Raw genomic sequence first — 20331 nt, 5'->3', positions numbered from 1 at the left:
CCGTGATTAAACTTCATTGTTCAATCCCATTGGATCCGGATTGATCCCTTCAAATCTCTACGAATGTGTGTGTATGTGTGTGTATGTGTGTGTGTGTGTGTGTGTGTGTCTCCTCCATAACTCCAAAACCATGAAACCGAGCAGCCTCAAACTTTGCATACATTCCAACAGCTCGAAGGAAGTGCATGAGTGAAAATCTAGTGTTTCGGTGAATTAAAACACCGCTTTTGAAGATCATTAACGGCTGGATTTAATTATATCCTTTATCAGGTGATCCTCGGCCACCTCGCTTGATATGAGGGTCTTAAGGCGTTTCCAAGGTTACCTCGCTGGGGATTGAAGCTGCCATTTTTTTTTGGCCTGCTCAACCATGCCGTGACTTGGAACAGGCTGCAATGATTTGTTAACAATAAAGTTTGTTTTTTTAAACTTTCATAACTCATATTATTGAATGCCTGTTCATCATAGCTACGAATCGTGGGTACATTGCAATGCTTATAAACGCCCGGAGATGCCAGCGATCGTGGCTTTATTTCATTTCCACATACACAACCACCACGAGAATCTCTTCAACTAAGCTGAATTACAAAATTTAAGCTCCAGAATTGAACTTATCAGCAGTTCCAACTGCTAAAAAAAGTCCAATTCGGACATCGTTTTGGACATTCGAACATCGCTATCACTTGCCAACCATTTCATTGGAGTGCTTGCTTGAGTACTTAAGCTGCTTTCCGAGCGCCCTAAGGTGGACGGCTGTACAGTTGCTGTCCCGATCGGGATGTACAGTGGGCAGTTGCTACAAGGTGTAGCGTGTTCTGACAACGCGTTTTTGCAACAGCGCAGATTTAATTCAACAACAACAACAAAAATTGCACTACATCATTCTGAGCCAATTGTTCACTCGCTGCGGATGCTTTTTCCACTCCACATCATTCATAGTGAGTGGTTCGTGCTCCGTCATCCTGAGAGAGTGGTTCGTGCTCCATCATTCTGAGCGAGTGGGGAGTGCTACACCCTATGATCCAGCAAATCCATGATTTCCCAGGTCCGATCCAGACCTCTATAGTCCTCTGGCTCACAACATGCAGAGACATAAATATCACTGCCAAGGTAAGTGAATCTCTCTGTGACCTGAACATCCTCACCACAAATGGGTACATACAAGGTAGCAGCATCCAAGATGTCAGTGAAAGTCTGGATTTTAGTTTTGACCTCGGAAACCCATAGTCCCAGGGGCTCTAACTCATCATTCAGCGCCTTTAGGGGCCCCATAAGGATATCCAGCTGCTCCACAATGATAAATGCATCATCTGCGAAATAAATGTCAGAGATCCTGGCATTCCCAAACGATTCACCACAGCTTGATCTCTCTGACATTCTCCCAAGAATCCAGTCGATACAAGCACTGAAAGGTGTGGGGGGCAGTCCACACCCTGACAAATTCCAGTGGCAATTGGAAATATGTCAGGGTTTGGAACCACCACACCTCACAGTACTTTCAGTTCCATAGTATAGTTCAGAAGTCAGATTGATCAGTTTTAGTGGCACCCCATGGAGACCAAGAATCCTCCAGAGGGCATCCCAATTCACTGAATCAAAAACCGTGTGGAGATCAACATTGGCTGTGAGCAGCCCCTGCTGAAACTTTCATCTGAGGACCTGAAGAGCAAGGATATGGTCAATCGTTGACCTCTTTGGTGTAAAGCCCAACTGCTCTGGGCACCAGTGCTCAAACAGATAAGCTTAAGCAGTGGCAAACTCTATAAATAATTATCTGAGCAACGACCTTCCCCAGCACTGAGAGCAGCATCACCCCTCGGTAGTTGATGCAGTCCTGGCGATCAGCCTTCACTTTCCAGAGATGGACAACAAGACCTTTCTTCCAGTAAGTTGGGATGAAGCCTGTGTTCCAGGCAGAGCACAGAACTGCATACAATGACACAAGTAGAGCATTTCCACCAGCCTTGAGAAGTTCAGCATGGATGTCACAGATTTGAGAAGATTTCCCCCTTTCAACTGGTTCACCACAGGCTGTGTTTCCACAAACGAAGGTGGTTCACAGTTGATTGGAGAGTCAGCAATCGGGATAGTAACACACCTGACATCCAACCCAACAGCTGGTGGGTCAACCTGGTACAGCCGCTAAAATTAACCTGCCCATCGAGCCAAAACTTCGGACTCCTCCGTCAAGAGCTAACCACACTCCATTTCTCACAGCAGTACACTGAGGAATGGGCTTGGAGGGACGCGATACACAAATTCCTCTGTAGGCAGGACGAGAATCACTACCACAGGTGATGCTCTACTTCTTCATAGATTCTTCACATGTTGGCCTCCTTGTTCGCCCTCAGCCGACGTACAGTTTTATGCCACAGCTTCCTGAACAGCTCAGCTCTGCAATTCAGCCTGGTCCTGCAAATCTGGTCAATGGTATCCAGTGTACCTTGGGAGAAAAAGTTCTTCTTCACCTGACGGAGAGTTCCAAGACATCTCCCGGCAACATCAAGGATGTCTTGAAGGCACTCCACAACTCTTCAGGATTCCCCAAAACAGCCAGTCCCCCCAAATCCCCATCCTGCCTGTTAGCAAACTCCTCACCTACCCTCTCATCCTTGAGCTTGCCAACATTCATTGAGGAATTGAGCACTCTGGTAGACCCTGCAGTTCTGGATCATCCTCCAGCGACCATCAACGAGCACATGGTCAATCTCCTTTACCACACCACCAGCATTGGAATACCAAGTCCAGCGATGAGGCTGTGGGCACTGAAACCATGCACCAGCCAACCTAATTCCATGACTTCTTGCAAAGTCAAGGAACTCGGTGCTATTCTGGTTCACAGTTCCAGATCAATGAGGACCAACACGACTTATTATCCCTATCAGTGCCAGTCGATGCATTGAAATCCCCCAAGACTAGAAGAGTATCTTACCTGGGGCACTGATCAACCACAGACTCGAGCACGGCATGGAATGCGTCCTTCACGGTGAGATCACTTGCCTCAGTCGGAGCACATCCAGAGACGATGGGAATGACACCCAAGGAGTGACGAATCCTCCACCTCATAATATTCTCATTAACCGGTGTTACCTCGATTATATTATCATGTGAGTAGACTTAGTGCACACAGCTACAGCAACTCCTTGGACATGGTAACCATCAGAGCGATCAGACTAGCAGTTGGTGTAACTCCCCGCCATTATCTCACCACCATCTGGCGTCCAAACCTCGGAGAGAGCTGCAATCCCGATATCCAAATGCTGCAGCTCAGATGATGGCAGAAACAGGTGATCACACTCTCTTAGGGATAGGACATTCCAGGTACCCACCCGAAGGGACCGCCTCAGGTTAACCCAAGGAGACTGCCGTCTGGTGGACAACACCTCAGCACCACCCCAACAAACATCACCACAACCTGACCCAGGAAGGTTACCCCATGCTTTTCCTCCTATCATCAAATAATGGGTGTCCTAAAGGCCTTGCCCCAATCCCATCATCCACTAAGCTGCCCTGTGAAGGGCAACTGAACCGGAGGTACTCCCACAGAGTGGGTTTTCAGTTTTCTTTGTTTTTTTTTTTGTGTTTTGCGGAATGAAGTGTTTTGTAGTGGCTGGAGTGAAAATCCTGCCATCATCCTCCGAGAAAAAGGTAACCCCACTGCAGGAGGACATCCCCAGACATTGTTGGGCACAACATATGGATGGCAGTTGGCTCACAAGGGGCTTCTCTGCCCTTTGACAGGTTTTGTTTTTAATCCTGCTGGGTGTCCATATCCATACACCATCCTCACCAGCAAACCTTGTGAGGGAGACAGTTTAGTCGCCAACAACCCGACCATGGAACTGGTTAGTGCAGGTTTACATGGGACTTGCCACAAGTAACAGATCTGATCTGACCTGACCTGACAATAATGACAAGGATCGTGGCTTAGTAATTGCTTTGGCAGCACCAACACTTTGCATGGGGCATGATGATGATGATGATGATGATGATGATGATGATGATGATGATGATGATGATGATGATGATGATGATGATGTACATGGTGATGATGATGATGTACATGGTGATGGTGATGGTGATGATGATGATGATGATGATGATGATGATGATGATGATGCACAGTATTTACACTTTTGTAATGCACCCTCAAATGTAAGGCACATGTCAATTTTTCTTTAGTCTCTATATCAAACGCTTGTTCGTCTGTCCGTTCATCCATCCGTCTGTGTGTAACATTCCGTTATATATTCCACTGTTTCGATGTGGGAAGCCCGTTTGCTTTTTTAAGCGGGAGGGGGGTGAGGAAGGGAGGATAGCGTTGGGGTTGGGAGCAAAGATGGGTCAGGATTGGGAGGTTGAGGACTTTCGGTGGGGGTGGGGTGGGGGAGTTGAGGAGTTGTGGTGGGGAGGGGGTTTGAAGGCTTGAAATGGGGAGGGAATTCATGTGAGTTGGCAGTAGTAGGGTGAGGACGTGGCGTTGGGAGGTGGAGGTTGAGGATGTGGTTGAGAGGGAGGAAGCAAAGATGGGACAGAATTAGGAGGTGGAGGTCGAGGCTTTGGGGGGGGGGGATGGAGGGGTTGCGGGTTTTCGGGTGGTTGGGGGGGGGTGGAGGGTTGAGAAGTTGTGGTGGGAAGAATATTTATGCCATAGAGTTGGGTGGGGGAGTGTGAGGACTTGGGGTTGGGAGGCGAATGTTGAGGACTTTGCGTTTGTAAAAAAGTGGAGGGAGATCGGGGGGGGGGGGAGTAGAGGGGGTTGGGGGGGGAGAGAGTTGAGGACTTGAAGTCACATTATACATTGCGAGGATGTTCCGCAGGTCCCTGCGAGTCCAATTATAATATCTTCCGATATCCTTACTATAATTCATGGACCAGTGTTTGTTTGTGTGTTTGTTTGTTTATGGGTTTGTTTGTCACGCTACTCCTCCTACAGTTTTGGCCCAATTACATCCAGACTTGCAACAGAGTATCAGCATAACCCCAATGAATGTATAGGGGTGTTTTTATATTTGCTGGTGGTCTTGGGGGTGGGGGGGGGGATCGGGGGACAAATTCTCTATGTAAATGTGTATCATGTAGCGCCGCCTCCAGGTGGGTGAGGGTATTACAAGTCTCCACCATTTACAGCACAGTATTCCTGTCCCCACGTTTTCCAGTGCTGTGAGGTGTTTTGAATTATCAGCAATCGGTGTTTTTACTTCATGCACGTGACCCGTGTTATTTTTTTTTACTATATAAAGCTGTCACTTCCCTATACACCGCCCAGATAAAGGTATGCGTCAGAAGAACGTGTTGCATGCTTGGAACAAGATCACCTGTAAGGCGGGTACTCTGCTCGTAATAATAATAATACGCTTATTAGTCCCCTACCGGTTTCACTGAAGCGGACGATAGGTTTTTTTCTCTGTCTGTCCGTCCCACCTGTGGTATTTACGACTTTTTTCCTCCTCCGCCTCCTTCGTATGCAGCACAAGGCTACAGGTGGCATCATCGGCTGAGCCGCTGATACAGTGCCCCTATTACCAGTACACCGGTACTCATTTTGTCTACCTTGGAAGGATGACAGGCTGAATCAACCACACCTGGTGTTAATTATACGGTGATAAAAAACACGGGCACAAACTCAGGATGACGTTTTCCCCCCATACCCTTTAACATATTCAACGGAAACTTGGTATATGGCTTTATTATGACAAGTTATAGAACGAGTTTGATTTACAGGGTATTGTTATGGTCTGGATTCTTCTACTTCCCTCTTCTTCTTCACACCTCTGAGTTGGAATTGCTCGGTTTGACCCAAGATTTGAGATCCTCTGATTGGCTGTTGGTGGCATAAATAGGGAAGTGGGGATGCTGAATGGTGGAGATGATTTTGTTCGTTTCCTTGAAGACTGGTTTTGAACTTTGACTCACAAAGTCACAAGGAAGGGATTCTTATTATTATTATTATTTATTAAATTTTTATTTATTTATTTATTTTTATATTTACTTATTTTTAACAGGACAGGAGCCTGAATGTCTGATGGTTGACTGAGGGTGAAATGCATTGAGCTGAGATATCGGAGGTCAGCAAGAACCCGAAGCCATCGATGGCCTTCGGGGGTTGATCGTTCTGTTCTCCCTCACCCTTGTGCTTGCATGCTGGCTGCAACCTTCCTTCGGGCATCTCAGGGTGTTGGTCGTTCTGTTCTCCTTCACCCTCGTGCCTGCCATTTCACTGCTGCCTTGAGGCAGCACAGCAGGAGCAAACTTGGTAACTAAACTTGAAGTCACATTTTACATGCAGTGGAGTTTCAGCGGGTCCCTCCTGGTAAGTAAATAAAACAATAATTGCAAATGCAAAGCGCACCTTTATTTAAAGTTTTAATGGTAAAACAAGTCCCCTTAATATAAGGAACTTCAATACAGGAGGAGGCCTTTGGACCCATCAAGCCGGGACCATGGTTGCCAACTTACGGTAGTTTGTCTGAACTCTATCCTTTTAAATGATGAGCATGAAGCAACATCGACCATTAAGTCTTTCGTCTGACTCAGCCAGGGCCCAACCACTGACTTCATGGATTTAGAGCAAACGTTCCAACCATTATACCAGAGTCTAGGTAACTTTTTCTTATATATTTATGATGTATTATTTTACACTAAGTTCACACAAAGTCCAACTGAGAAACTTGAATCAAAATGTCAGAAAAAAAAAAACTTGAAACGAGATCAATGACATGAGTGATGATTCACTCCTTTCACATTGTGTCCTTTATTCCGATCCTGGAGGGGATGACGTGTAGAATAATGTGCTGTTTGAATCCCATTTGCCATATCGAAGTCCCAAGAAATTGCATTAAACAATATAGTATAGATACAATGGTTGGAAAACATGACATCAATGACATGAGTGATGAATCACTCCTTTTCTGCAAAAGCAGCATCATTCTGATCACGTGGGACATGGGTGATGACGCGTTCTCTTCTTCAATTCCTCCCCGTCTCTCTTTCTTTTCCAGAGAGGAATCGTGCACATCTCTATATCTCTATTTATATCTATGTCTCTGTCTCTGTCTCTGTCTCTGTCTCTGTCTCTGTCTCTCTCTCTCTTATATCGCTCACCCCATTCCCCTTCTTTCTTCTTCTTCATTCTCTCTCTCTCTCTTATCCCTCTATTTCAGTTTTGATTGGAAGGCACAATGAATTATCAACGTCACAATTGTAAAAAAAAAAAAGGTAGTGCCATAGAATCGTGTAACTACATGTACGTATAGATGTACATACAGCTGGTTGGTGTGAGATAAGGGTTCATGGTACGATTTGATGTGTCATTCCTGCAGAGCATACGCACCCCCTGGGTGGGTCGAGTTTGCACATTATTTTCTGAATCGTATCGTCTGTATTTTGCAAGAAGTCTATAGATGTTTGTGTGGTGTGCACTTGAAAAGTTTTAGATGGTCTAAAGAGTCAATTCCGATAGTAATGAGTGTTGAAGGGGTCAAAAGGGTCTAATCTCTCAAGCATATAAAAAAATAGGGCTACACGTCCTGAAGCTCACCTGGATCAGGAGCAACAGTCACTCAAACTCAAACCCTTCGATCCTGATACTGTATATATATATATATATATATATATATATATATATATATATATATATATATATATATATATATATATATATATATATTAATGCTGTGAACAAACTTTGGTACAACATGGATGATGAAGGTTGTTGTCAAGTTTCAATGAAATTATGTGTGGAGTTGGAAAAAAGAGCAAATACCTATTTTGGAGGGCTAAAATTCCCCTAGACCCCGATTTATTATTTTCTTTTATGCAGTGAACAAACTTTGGTACATCATGGGTAATGAAGGTTGTGGTCAAGTTTCATTTAAATCACGTGTGTAGTTTCGGAGAAGAGAGCAAGTACCTACTTTGGGAGGTCATACCCACCCTCCACCCCCCCCCCCTCGTACAGCTCCATAATGAGCGCAGATTTTTTATGCAGTCGATAAACTTTAGTACATCACGAATGATGAAGTTTGTGGTCAAGTTTTATCAAATGTGTGTGTGTGTAGTTTTAGAGAAGAGAGCAAATACCTATTTTGGGCAGGGGGTTCAACCCCACCCACGCAATCGTAGAACCCTTAATGAGTGCAGATTTTGATGCGGTCGATACACTTTGGTACATCACTGGTGATTAAAGTTGTGGTCAACTTTCATCAAAATCGTGTGTATAGTTTTGGAGAAGAGAGCAAATACCTATTTTGGGTGTGGTCAAAAAAAAACCCTTGTAGACCCCCATAATGAGCAGATTTTGATGTGGTCAATACACCTTTTTTAGGTATCAAATATGAAGCTTGTAGCCAAGTTTCATCAAAATTGTGTGTTTAGTTCAAGCGAGAATGACTGAAGTGTTTACGGACTGACTGACTCACTCACCTACGGACACTGCTCGATCGCATAAGCTCACCTGACTGAAGTGTAGGTGAGCTAAAAAGGGTCTGAAAAGGTTCGAGTGGTCTAAACCTCGAAATGGTCAATGGTCCAAGCTGTATCATCTGTCTGAAGGATGTAAAGAGTCTCAATGGTGTTATGGTCTCAGGGATCTCAAGGGACTTGAGGGGTGTAAAGGTCTAAAGGTTCTTGGGACTTAAAGGGTATAAAAGGTCTTAAGGGTGAAGGGATCCAAAGGTGTCCAAAGTATCGAAGTGGTATTAAAAGTAAAAGGAATTTTGAGGGTCTTGAGGGGGGGGGGTCTTAAAAGTTCTTCAGGGTCTTATTGGTTTTATGGGTCTTAAAGAGTCTTCCAGGTCTTCAATGATCTTGGTGGTTTTAAGCATATTTTGGGTCCTTTTGGGTCTAGAAGGTCTTAGGGGTATTAAGGGTCTTAAGGATCTTGTAAGTCTTAAGGGGTTTAGGGATCTTGGGGGTTTTTAGAAGTCTGAGGGGTCTTCAAGGAGGGCTTTAGGGGTATCAATGAACTCAAGGGTCTTTGGGGTCTTAAAGGGTCTTGGATGTCGTTGGGGTTGTAAAAGGGGAGTCCAAGGGGTTTTGGGGTCTTAAGGGTCTTGGGGGGGTCTTAAAAAAGCTTCAAAGGTCTAAGGGGTCTTGGTTGTCGTAAAGGTCGATAGGTTTAAAAGATACTTTCCAATAGTACGTAATTCATAGATGTACGTGCAGTCAGCATAAAACTGATGTTCAAAGAGTACGTAATTAATCGACATCAGTCTTGACACACAGACATGAAATGATCTTTTACATACTGTATAAGATGGTACTGCTTGACAGCTCATCTCTTGAGGGTAATCCATTCCATGCTGATGAAGGCAAGTGAACTAGCAACACATCCATGAATTGATTCCAAAGTGATGCGCTGGCATTGTTAAAATAGTTGGCTGATTGGCCTGTGGACTGCAGTGTGGCAGCTGACATTGCTTGTGGACAGTGGGCAGTCCTGTGAATTTCACATGCTCCACTCCTTGCAGACTGCATCTTAAGCCAGAAGAACGTTTTTAACTGTTAAAAAAGTAATTTTAGGGGACTGGTTGCAGATATACTATTGTTTGTTAAATACTCAATCAGAAGGTGAGAAACTTTAAAGTCAGGAAATGTAATGGGTTGGAGATGGGTATAATGAAAAGAGGGATTATATAATGCAAGAGGCAGTCTTGGAGCATGTGAGAGAATAATCTGGAGGTGTGTGTATGTGTGTATATGTATCTGTAATATATGTGTGTGTGTGTATATGTATATGTAATATTGTTGCGGGGCCGGGACGTTGGCCGCGGACACGATCGCTGGATGGAGCCGCAAGTCGGCTCGGCCGATCGTCCGGAATTCAAATTGTCGCCCCGGATAAGTCCGGAGTCGACGGGTCCTTTGTTTTGGACTGTGAAGCGTCAATATTTCCACCATGTTGAACAGGGTTATTCACCAAATCTCAAAATACCTAGAGACCATGTGGCGATCTACCGAGTCTTCACACCCTCGACGGAACTCGTATGGAAACGAGCCGCTTAGCGCGCTCGTTCCGTGTGCGATTCCGAGCGGTTTAATCGCCGAGAACCGTCGGTCCAGAAGTCCCCTTATGGCGGTACAAAGGCCTTGCTAATTTTCTCCAGCATGCGACATGCTCAGTCAATGAAAGAAGGGACGTGAACAAACTGAAACATTTAACAATCGGGGTTTATTTATACAACAATAATGGGAGGGGGGATGAGGGAAGCACGTAAGAGCAGAATTAAACCGACAAAAGGAAGGCAAATAATGCAAAAATGTCTCAAATGTCTTAAATCTCAAATTTAAAAAAAGTCTCAAAAGTCTCAAAAAAAAAAATAATGAAATAATGTTTTGTAAACGTAAAAATGTCTCAAATTGGCCTAAAACAAGCTTTTTTTCACCAAACAAAAGCATTGTCCGACTCAAATTTTTGTTCTGCATCACAATTGTGAAGCAAAAACGCGTGATTTTATTGAAATAGTGAGTATTTTAGCTTCAAACTCGCAAAACGCTGCATTTCACAGACAGGACTTGTAAACGTAAAAATGTCTCAAATTGGCCTAAAACATGCTTTTTTCACAAAACAAAAGCATTGTTCGACTCAAGTGTTTGTCCTGCATCAGTATTCTGAAGCAAAATTGCGTGATTTTATTGAAATAGTGAGTATTTTAGCATCAAATTCGCAAAACGCTGCATTTCACAGAAAGGACTTGAAAGCGCAAATATGTCTCAAATTGGCCTAAAACAAGCTTTTTTCACCAAACAAAAGCATTGTCCAACAACTTTTTGTTCAGCATCACTGTTCTGAAGCGAAAACGCGTGATTTTATTGAAATAGTGATATTTTAGCTTCAAATTCGCAAAACGCGGCATTTCACAGAAAAAACTTGTAAACGCAAAAATGTCTCAAATTAGCTTAAAATAAGCTTTTTTCATCAAACAAAGGCATTGCCCTACTCAAATCTTTGTTCTGCATCACTATTCTGAAGAAAAACGTGTGATTTTATTGAAAGGGTGAGTATTTTAGCTTCAAATTCGCAAAACGCTGCATTTCACAGAAAAAAAACTTGTAAATGCAAAAATGCTCAAATTGGCCTAAAACAAGCTTTTTTCACCAAACAAAGGCATTGTCTGACTCAAGTTTTTGAACTGCATCACGATTCCGATGCGAAAACGCGTGTTTTTGTTGAAATAGTGAGTATTTTAGCTTCAAATTTGCAAAACGCTGCATGTCACAGAAAGATACTTGTAAACGCAAAAATGTCTCAAATTGGTCTAAAACAAGCTTTTTTCACCAAACAAAAGCATTGTCGGACTCAACTTTTTGTTCTGCATCACTATTCTGAAGCGAAAACGTGTGATTTCATTGAAATAGTGAGTATTCTAGCTTCAAATTCGCACAGAAAATGCTCAAATTACCCTAAAACAAGCTTTTTAAACCAAGCAAAAGCATTGTCTGACTCAACTTTTTGTTCTGCATCACTATTCTGAAGCGAAAACGTGTGATTTCATTGAAATAGTGTGTATTCTCCCTTCAAATTCACGCAGAAAAATGCTCAAATTACCCTAAAACAAGCTTTTTACACCAAACAAAAGCATTGTCTGACTTAACTTTTTGTTCTGCATCACTATTCTGAAGCGAAAACGTGTGATTTCATTGAAATAGTGAGTATTCTAGCTTCAAATTACCCTAAAACAAGCTTTTAAAACCAAACAAAAGCATTGTCTGACTCAACTTTTTGTTCTGCATCACTATTCTGAAGCAAAAACGTGTGATTTCATTGAAATAGTGAGTATTTCACTTCAAATTCGTGCAAAAAAAATGCTCAAATTACCCTAAAACAAGCTTTTAAAACCAAACAAAAGCATTGTCTGACTCAACTTTTTGTTCTGCATCACTATTCTGAAGCGAAAACATGTGATTTCATTGAAATAGTGAGTATTTCACTTCAAATTCACGCAAAAAAAAATGCTCAAATTACCCTAAAACAAGCTTTTTAAACCAAACAAAAGCATTGTCTGGCTCAACTTCTTGTTCTGCATCACTATTGCCAAAGGCAAGGAAGACAAGAAAGTCTGACCCACATGACGAACAATTTTTTTTTTCTTTTTCTGACAGTTTCTCCTCAATAACGGAGTTGGTGGTTGAGGTTGAACATCAGTCAAATTAATATCACGAACAATGGGAGAATGTGAATGAAACCCATTCTGAACTTCAATCAGTTCAAAGGGAACTACATAATGAGATGATTAAGTATTTGGAAAACCTATCTCATCCTTTAACTTTCCCCTGAGCTGGGAAGACAACAATACAAAGGATTGACTTGAGCGCCTTGTATGAGAAGTTATGTGAGAGTTTAGATATGTACTTATTCACAAACTTTTATTTGCAGAGAAAATTGGTGTTAATTTTTCCCTGTTTGTTTCATATTTCCAGCATTAAAAATGAACCACACAGTGAGATGACTGATTGCTTCTCAAGCCAACTAAAAATAGAACAGGAAGAACTTCATCACCACCAAATCTCATGGAGGTAAATGTTGGATTATGCAACTAAATGGATCAGGAAGAACTTTATTGCCACCAAATCTGATGGATGTAAATGTTGGATTTTATAGTTTTATTAATGTTATTGTATAATCATCTTCCTATACTCCAATGGTTCTTCCTTTGTTTTAAACAGAATATAGCATCCAACTTTCAAAATCGCAAGGCATCTGAAGCAGACTGCTGGGAAAGAACAGTCAATTTCACAATTGAATATTTACCCCCACCCAAAGAAAAATGTTTAATGTTTTTAATATTGTTTAATTATATCTGTTTTGCTTACAATTATTTAATTCTTCATTACAAAAAAAGGACAAAGGAGGGGAAAAAAGGGAAAGTGTGCTCTTCCTAATGACCCATTGCCCCCCTTGTCCATTCTCTCCCGTGTGTGTGTGTGTGTGTGTGTGTGTGTGTGTGTGTGTGTGTGTGTGTGTGTGTGTGTGTGTGTGTGTGTGTGTGTGTGTGTGTGTGTGTGAGTGTGATGAGGGGGTTGGTGGGTCAAGGGTGGGAGCGCACAAGGGTGGGGGTGGGTGGATGATGATGGAAATTATGGGTGTGGTTTGTGGGGGTGTGGTTTGTGTGGAAGTGTGGTGTTTGTATGCAGAGACAGAAAAGGGGTGGAGTCAAGTTTTTGAATTTTTTTATTTTTATTTATAATTGTCTTTTGTAATTCCTGTGATTAAAAGGAACCCAAGATTTCTTCTCCCTTTAAATCATATAATTTGTAAGTCCAAGGAACTGTAACCATTACATCAATGATTTTAAAATGTTCCGAAGTCCGTCTCTTTGAGTGACCTTTTTCAAAATGGCTTTTCCAATTATATATTCTTACGACATCACCAATATTAAACTTTGGATTTCTCAGATCAATCTCCTTTTTACATTCTAATTTTGTGAAGGTTTCTGTTGATTTTTCTTTTGTCGAGGAACTGACTATTATTGTCATTATTAAGAATGTCCTGAATTAAACGATACCCATTTCTGATATGCCTGATGTTGGCTTAATGGTTTGGTTGGTGGGCTTTGGATCTTTGGATCCTGTAGTCCTGAGTTCAAATCCTGCTCAGCTGTTGAATTAATACCAGGTGGGGTTAACTCGGCCTGTCATCCTTCCGAGGTCGGCAAAATGAGTGCCAGCATGCTGGTATACTGTGACGGAGTGGTAACCCGTCCAGGATTGTGACCAATAGCCAAGGAGACTGCTGAAGCAGTACCAACGCTCTGCACAGAGTCTGGTCCCAATCTCCTCCTCCATTTCTGATGGGAGTTCTGTAAATGTTTTGTATACTCTCTTTCAAAGTGTGATTAAAGTGCTCAATAGCAACTGCCTTTCCTTCATTAAAGGTGCTGTGTAATGTTATACCATTATCTTGAAGAAAATTCAGAAATGTTTTGTTGTAGAACTCTGTTCCCTCAACAGTCCATAACTTCTTTGGTTTCCTTTTGCTTTTATTAAATATCTGTTGGAAGGCTAACATAAGAGTGTCAACTGTTTTATTTTCAAAGGAACAACTCATGCATATCTGCTTCGCAAATCAATAACGGTTAAAGCATACTTTTATCCTTTATCATTATTGAGTTCAATTAAGTCAGCGGACCAGATGTAATCAACTCTTTTGGAATAAACCTTCCTTCTTTGAAATACTGTGATTATTGATTTATGTAATTCATCAAGTGAAAAGCTCTTCAATGATAGCATCATTAGAGTCTCATGGTTTTTTCGAATTTCCGAGCCCACGTCTCAATTTCGCTTTTATTATTTTTTTCACGACAAACCCATCAACTTTTTCCTTCAATGTTGGATTTTGTATCAAAGACAAATTATGCAATATTCCTATTACGGCTTTGTGTTTTTCTTCCAATGTCATGCTATCCCTATAATCACAATCATGTTTCATGCACACTTCATCAACCCTATTTTAAGTTTTCTCCACGGTTTAGGATCGTCAACCTCATCTAATCTTTCATCTAAGTTTGTTTTTGGACCACAGAAAGAATATATCGGTCGGTGTAATTTGATCAGTGTTCCCGATAAAAACTTTTGTATGTTGCCCCCACTTTTATCATTTGAGATGAATTGACACTTTTTAGAGCCACACACTAAACATATACCTTTTGATAAACTCTTTTTTTTTTTTTTTACTTTCAGCATGTGTGATATTTTTAGTTTTGGTTTTCTTTTTACATTTGGGACAATTACTCATTCGTTTTAGAGAGATATTAAAAGACTTCTACGAAGAAAATACTTCTTTTGATTTTTGTATCATCGTTTGTAATAAAGCTCTTAATATCATAAGCACTTAAAGAATAACTTTCAGATTTTCATCTCTCCTTTATTTTGCATTGAAATCAACCATGAAAGTTACATCTATATCTTTTAAATTTCTTCTTGCAACCACCTTTTCAAAATACTTCTCACCCAACTTCTCTAATCTCAAAGTATTTTTCTTTTTAACACAAAACACCCATTTTAATCTTTGTAACTCAGCTTCAAAATTATTTATCTATTCTCTCAATTTGTCTTTCACTTCTATTTCACTCAACAACTTATCAACCATGAAGGTTGTCTCAACATATATTCCTTTGTTTATAGCTATATATTTTCAAAATACTCCTTTCCCAACTTTTCTCATTTTAAAGGTTTTTTTTTTCTTCTTCACCTAAAATATTTGTCTTAATCATTATATATACCCTTGAAAACTCTTCATCTAATTTCTCTCACCTTTCCAAAATTTTGTCCTCATTTAATATTTTAATGTGTTCCTTTTCATCTATCTCATCAACATCCCTTTCAACCCTTGAACTACTTTAACCACATATAATGTCATACATATATTCATTTGGATTTCGGGATATTCCTGTCTCCAAAATTATTTTTTTACAACAGGAAACAAATCATATTTGTTCTGTATTTCTCAAAGAGCTTTTAATTTTGTCAACTTTAAAACCTTTTCATTATCCGCAAATGTAGTGAGCTTCATACTCAACGCGTGCACATGAGAGAATAGGAAACCCTGGCACACAATACCCTGGCAATTTGGAATCCGTGTCTCGGCTATGACCCTTTTTTCCGGTTTTTGTTATGGGGAATGATGCATGCAGGGAGATCATGTCCGGAAGTGTTTATTACTTATGAAATCTAAAGATTTCGTAAGTATATTGATGACTTCCGTCATCTGTTTGTTTGTTTGTGTGTGTTTGTGTATTTGTGTGTTTGTTTGTAGGCACGATAACTCGAACGGAAGAAGCTACCAATGTTAAATTACACTACGTGATTCAGGAGGGTGATGGCTGGTGCTAATTAGATTTTGGTCAAAATTGGTCAAAGGTCAAGGTCACAGTGAGGTCAAACATTTGATTTTTGATGGTTTGGTACAGAATCATCATAGAAACTTCTGGTTTGCATTGCTACCTTCTCGAGAGACAGCTTTTATTAGACAAGGTCAGAGGTCAAGTTGACGATTTCGTAAGTACCAGTCTATGACTGCTTGCTTATTACTGATGAAATCTAAAGATTTCGTCAGTATATTGATGACTTCCGTCCTCTATTTATGTGTTTGTTTGTTTGTGTGTGTTTGTGTGTTTGTTTGTAGGCACGATAACTCGAACGGAAGAAGCTACCAATGTCAAATTACACCACTTGATTCAGGAGGGTAATGGCTAGCGCTGATTAGATTTTGATCAAAATCGGTCAAAGGTCACAGTGAGGTCAAACATAATTCCGTAAATTCATGTGGAGAAATGGAGTATTTTTGCTTCGGTCGACGTTACGAGTTCGTTTTAACTTCGATTTTAATTTTGTCTTCGGTTTTTGTGATTGCTTAGGACGCTCAACACTCAGTTGTCGAAATTCTGGTAAAAAAATCGGATGTTTTGGAGACGTTTTAAGATTGTATAAAAAATATTTCACTCGCCGCATCACGGCTCGTCACTTGGTGCAGTGCGCTCGAGCAGATGCGGCGTTGAGTCACGTAAAGGTTTAGCGTGTGCGCGCTGATGATGTTTTCGATAAAGATGGTGTTTAAAAGTCATTTTTTATCCCAATAAAGGTTATCGTCGCATGCCTGACTCGCTAAGCCATCGGATTATGTAAAGATTGTTGGTGGATGGCCGAATATTACGGTTTTGTGACTTTGATAAAATAATATTAAATAATTGCGTGGAGAAATGGAGATTTTTGCTTCAGTCGACGTTACGAGATCATTTTAACTCAGATCGCAATTCTGTTTTCACTTTTGGTAACGGTTAAGTATGCTTAACACTCGGTTGTCGAAATTCTGGTAAAAAATCGGATGTTTTATGAGATTTATGTCGGGTGTCGTGCCTGAGGCTTAATGAAGATGATGCTAATGAGGGGGATTGTAACACATGGCATTACACGCTCGTTAGGTCATCTCTATCATCTCAGTAGAGATGACCTAATAACCCCAATCTCGAAGTCTGTCCATCCGTCCGTACATCCGTCCGTCCACAATCAAACCGAGTGGAGACAAATAACCAATAGTGGAATGGATAGAGGTCGATGAGACATGCACAACAATATAACTTTCAAGGTCGTCCAAGGTTGAGGTCAACGTCACGAGGCTGTCAAAGTTGCGAAAATTGTCGATTTCAAATCGTATCTCCTCCCTCATTTATCAAGAGAGATCAAATGTTATTAGTGATTCAGATACTACGGACTATTATCTAGAACAACACGACCCATTTTTTTGAAATTTGCTCTCGTTCCGATTTTATAGCCCTTCAAACTTCGTTCTGATTCCCCGTATGGGCCGTTCATAAAGTATGTACAAAGAAAAACTAAAAGTATTAAAAAATTAAGAACCGGGACTCTCCGAGACAAATATTACATTTGAAGCTTTTGTCAGATTTAACTAAAACAATGGAACACAAGTTTATATGCACACTTACTTTCATTTATGACATTAACATTGTTTTGAATGTCAATTTGTACTTTTATTTTCATAAATGATGTGCTGTGATATTAAAAGAAAAAGGTAAATTACACCGCTAGGGACTGCATCGTCATGACTTACAAACATCGGTTTATAACGAACTTCGGCTTTGTTTGCAAACATCGGCTTTGCAAACGATTAGCGATGTATGAGGGGGTGGGTGGGTGGTCACTAGACTGCATACAGAGGGGGGTGGGTAGTTTTGAAACCCGGATGTAGAGCGTACGTACTTTATGAACGGCCCCTATTCCAGTCTGGCACAGAGTTACTTTTGACCTCTGGCAGAGATGACCGGCACTCCCACTCGGAGGTATTTTTTTAAAGTCTATTTCAATCCTGTTTTCACTTTTGGTAATGGCTCAGTATGCTTAATACTCGGTTGTCGAAATTCTGGTAAAAATCGGATGTTTTATGAGATTTATGTCGGGTATCGTATCTGAGGCTCAACTGAAGATTATGCTAATGAGGGGGATTGTAACACAAGGCATTACGTGCTCGTTTTAAAGTCAATTTCAATCCTGTCTTCAATGTTGGTAACGGTTAAGTATGCTTAACACTTGGTTGTCGAAATTCTGGTAAAAATCGGATGTTTTATGCGAGTTTTGGTACAGAATCATCGTAGAAACTTCTGGTTTGCGTCGCTACCTTCTCTCGAGACAGCTTTTATTAGACAAGGACAGAGGTCAAGTTGACGATTTCGTAAGTACCAGTCTAAGACTGCTTGTTTATTCATTCATTTATTTTTTCCCCAAAGTTAATTTTATACTTCCGAAAGTGATTTTTTTTTCATGAGAGGAAGTGTTTATTTAGTATTTAACATAACCGGGAGTGATTTTGAAACTCTTTCCGGAACTTTTAATTTATTTTATTCTTGACCAGAAGTGATTGTTTATTTATTTATTCATTCAATTATTTTTTTTCCCAAAGTTAATTTTAATAAAGATATCTCGCACATCATCAAAAAATAATTTTTAATCGTGATTTTCATTATTTGATCGTTGATCCCGAATCCAGGCCGAAGTAACCGGAAATTGCGTCAAGATCATCAGCTGTGCAGCGCTTACATGTACCACGGTGTAGTTGGCAAATATACAGTTGTGAACAAGTTATAAGAAAAGTCAGAAGCGAATGTAAAGGCCCGGTCACACCTTGACGTTTTAGCCAGCGATGGCAACGTATTAAAATGTATGTAAAACGCTGGCTTACGTTGAACTTTTGATGTTTTTTTTTTTTAAAGATTCGGACGTATTCATAGCGACTTGGTCTTATGTATAACGCATTGGTAACGGACACAGAACGTTTCGTTGTGTTATAGATAACTTATACCAACGAATGCTGAACCTGTTGTCGGCCTACACAACCGATGCCCAACGATAGTCTAACTTAGGCATAGCGCGTTGCACGCATCGCCGACGATGTCGTGACGTAGCCTATTAAAAGGCTGACGCACATCGATTCGAATCATAACTGCCGTAGAAATGGAAGTGTCAACATCGCGGTCACACCTTGGCGATCTTGCCAGCGTATGCCGACCTAAGAAAAATGTGTCTAAAACGTTGGGGCATGTCAAATATGGTATGAGTAAGTTTGGTATACGTGAGTACAACGCTAAAGTACGCTATCATACGTCGTAGTAAGTAGAGTACGTCAAGAAATTTTAAACATGTTCAAAATTTTACGACGTACTCGGCGTATGACACACGTTCCGCATGCGATGGGGATAAGTTTTACACACGTCCACAAAGGCTACTTATAAGCTACTCATAAGTCGAAACACGTCGCGGTAATGTCTTTTTTATGCGAAACTTATGTTTGACGTGCTTTGAACCAATTCTTTACGTAGTCCCAACACACATCAACGTATGTAGACGTATTCCAATGACGTCTTCCGGTCGACAAAAAAAAAAAATTAACGTGTTTCTAGCTTACAACTGCCATATAAAGACGTGTTCCCAGCGGTTTTGGGAATTGGTATATAAAAATGGTGTTCATAAAAGGGGAACCCAACAGTGTTTTCGAGTCCTTTTTGAGTCGATGTCAATGTCAGCAGTATCAGTATTAGTATTAGTATTAGTATTAGTAGTAGTTTGTTCATGTTGGCAGTAGTAGGTGAGTGTGAGGGGGAGGGTGTGGGTTATGATGGATCGTCCTTGCGTTTAACGATTTAACGATTTAAATGATAAACTCAACGATTTAAGTGGCTGCATCTCCACTATTGAAAGTAGACGCTTGCGCTCAACAATTGGATTTTTTTTTACACTCAACGACTTTTAAACGGTACCACTCAGCTATTTTCATTGTTAACAATGAACGATTTAAATTGCTGTCACTCGCCTTTGTTTTTTGACGCTGGGGTTTGGAAATTTTAATCGTTTCTATTGAACGTGTTAAAACGCTCAAACTCCACTATTGAAAGTAGACGCTTGCGCTCAACAATTGGATTTTTTTTACACTCAACGACTTTTAAACGGTACCACTCAACTATTTTCATTGTTTACAATGAACGATTTAAATTGCTGTCACTCACCTTTGTTTTTTGACGCTGGGGTTTGGAAATTTGAAGCGTTTCTTCTGAACGTGTTAAAACGCTCAAACTCGACTATTTTAAATAGACGCTGCCGATGGACAATTGGAATCATAGCCAAGCTAGACATCGAAGTGTGAACATCCTCGTCATGCCGAAGAAAAGTTTGAAGAATGCTGCAAATAAGTGTCGTGGCCGTGGCCGTGGACGCTGACGCAAGGACGATCCACTATACCGATGTCTTTCAGCCTATGAGTAACTTAAAAGTAACGTCTGTCGATGTGTGGCAACCATCGCGTAACGTGCCAACAACACGTTAATC

This window comes from Eptatretus burgeri, chromosome 5, assembly GCF_056783735.1.
Source record: "Eptatretus burgeri isolate ZD-2024b chromosome 5, Ebu_testis_v1, whole genome shotgun sequence".
Classification (NCBI taxonomy): domain Eukaryota; kingdom Metazoa; phylum Chordata; class Myxini; order Myxiniformes; family Myxinidae; genus Eptatretus; species Eptatretus burgeri.
The sequence above is the reverse complement of the archived record's forward strand: the minus strand, read 5'-3'. Positions refer to the sequence as shown.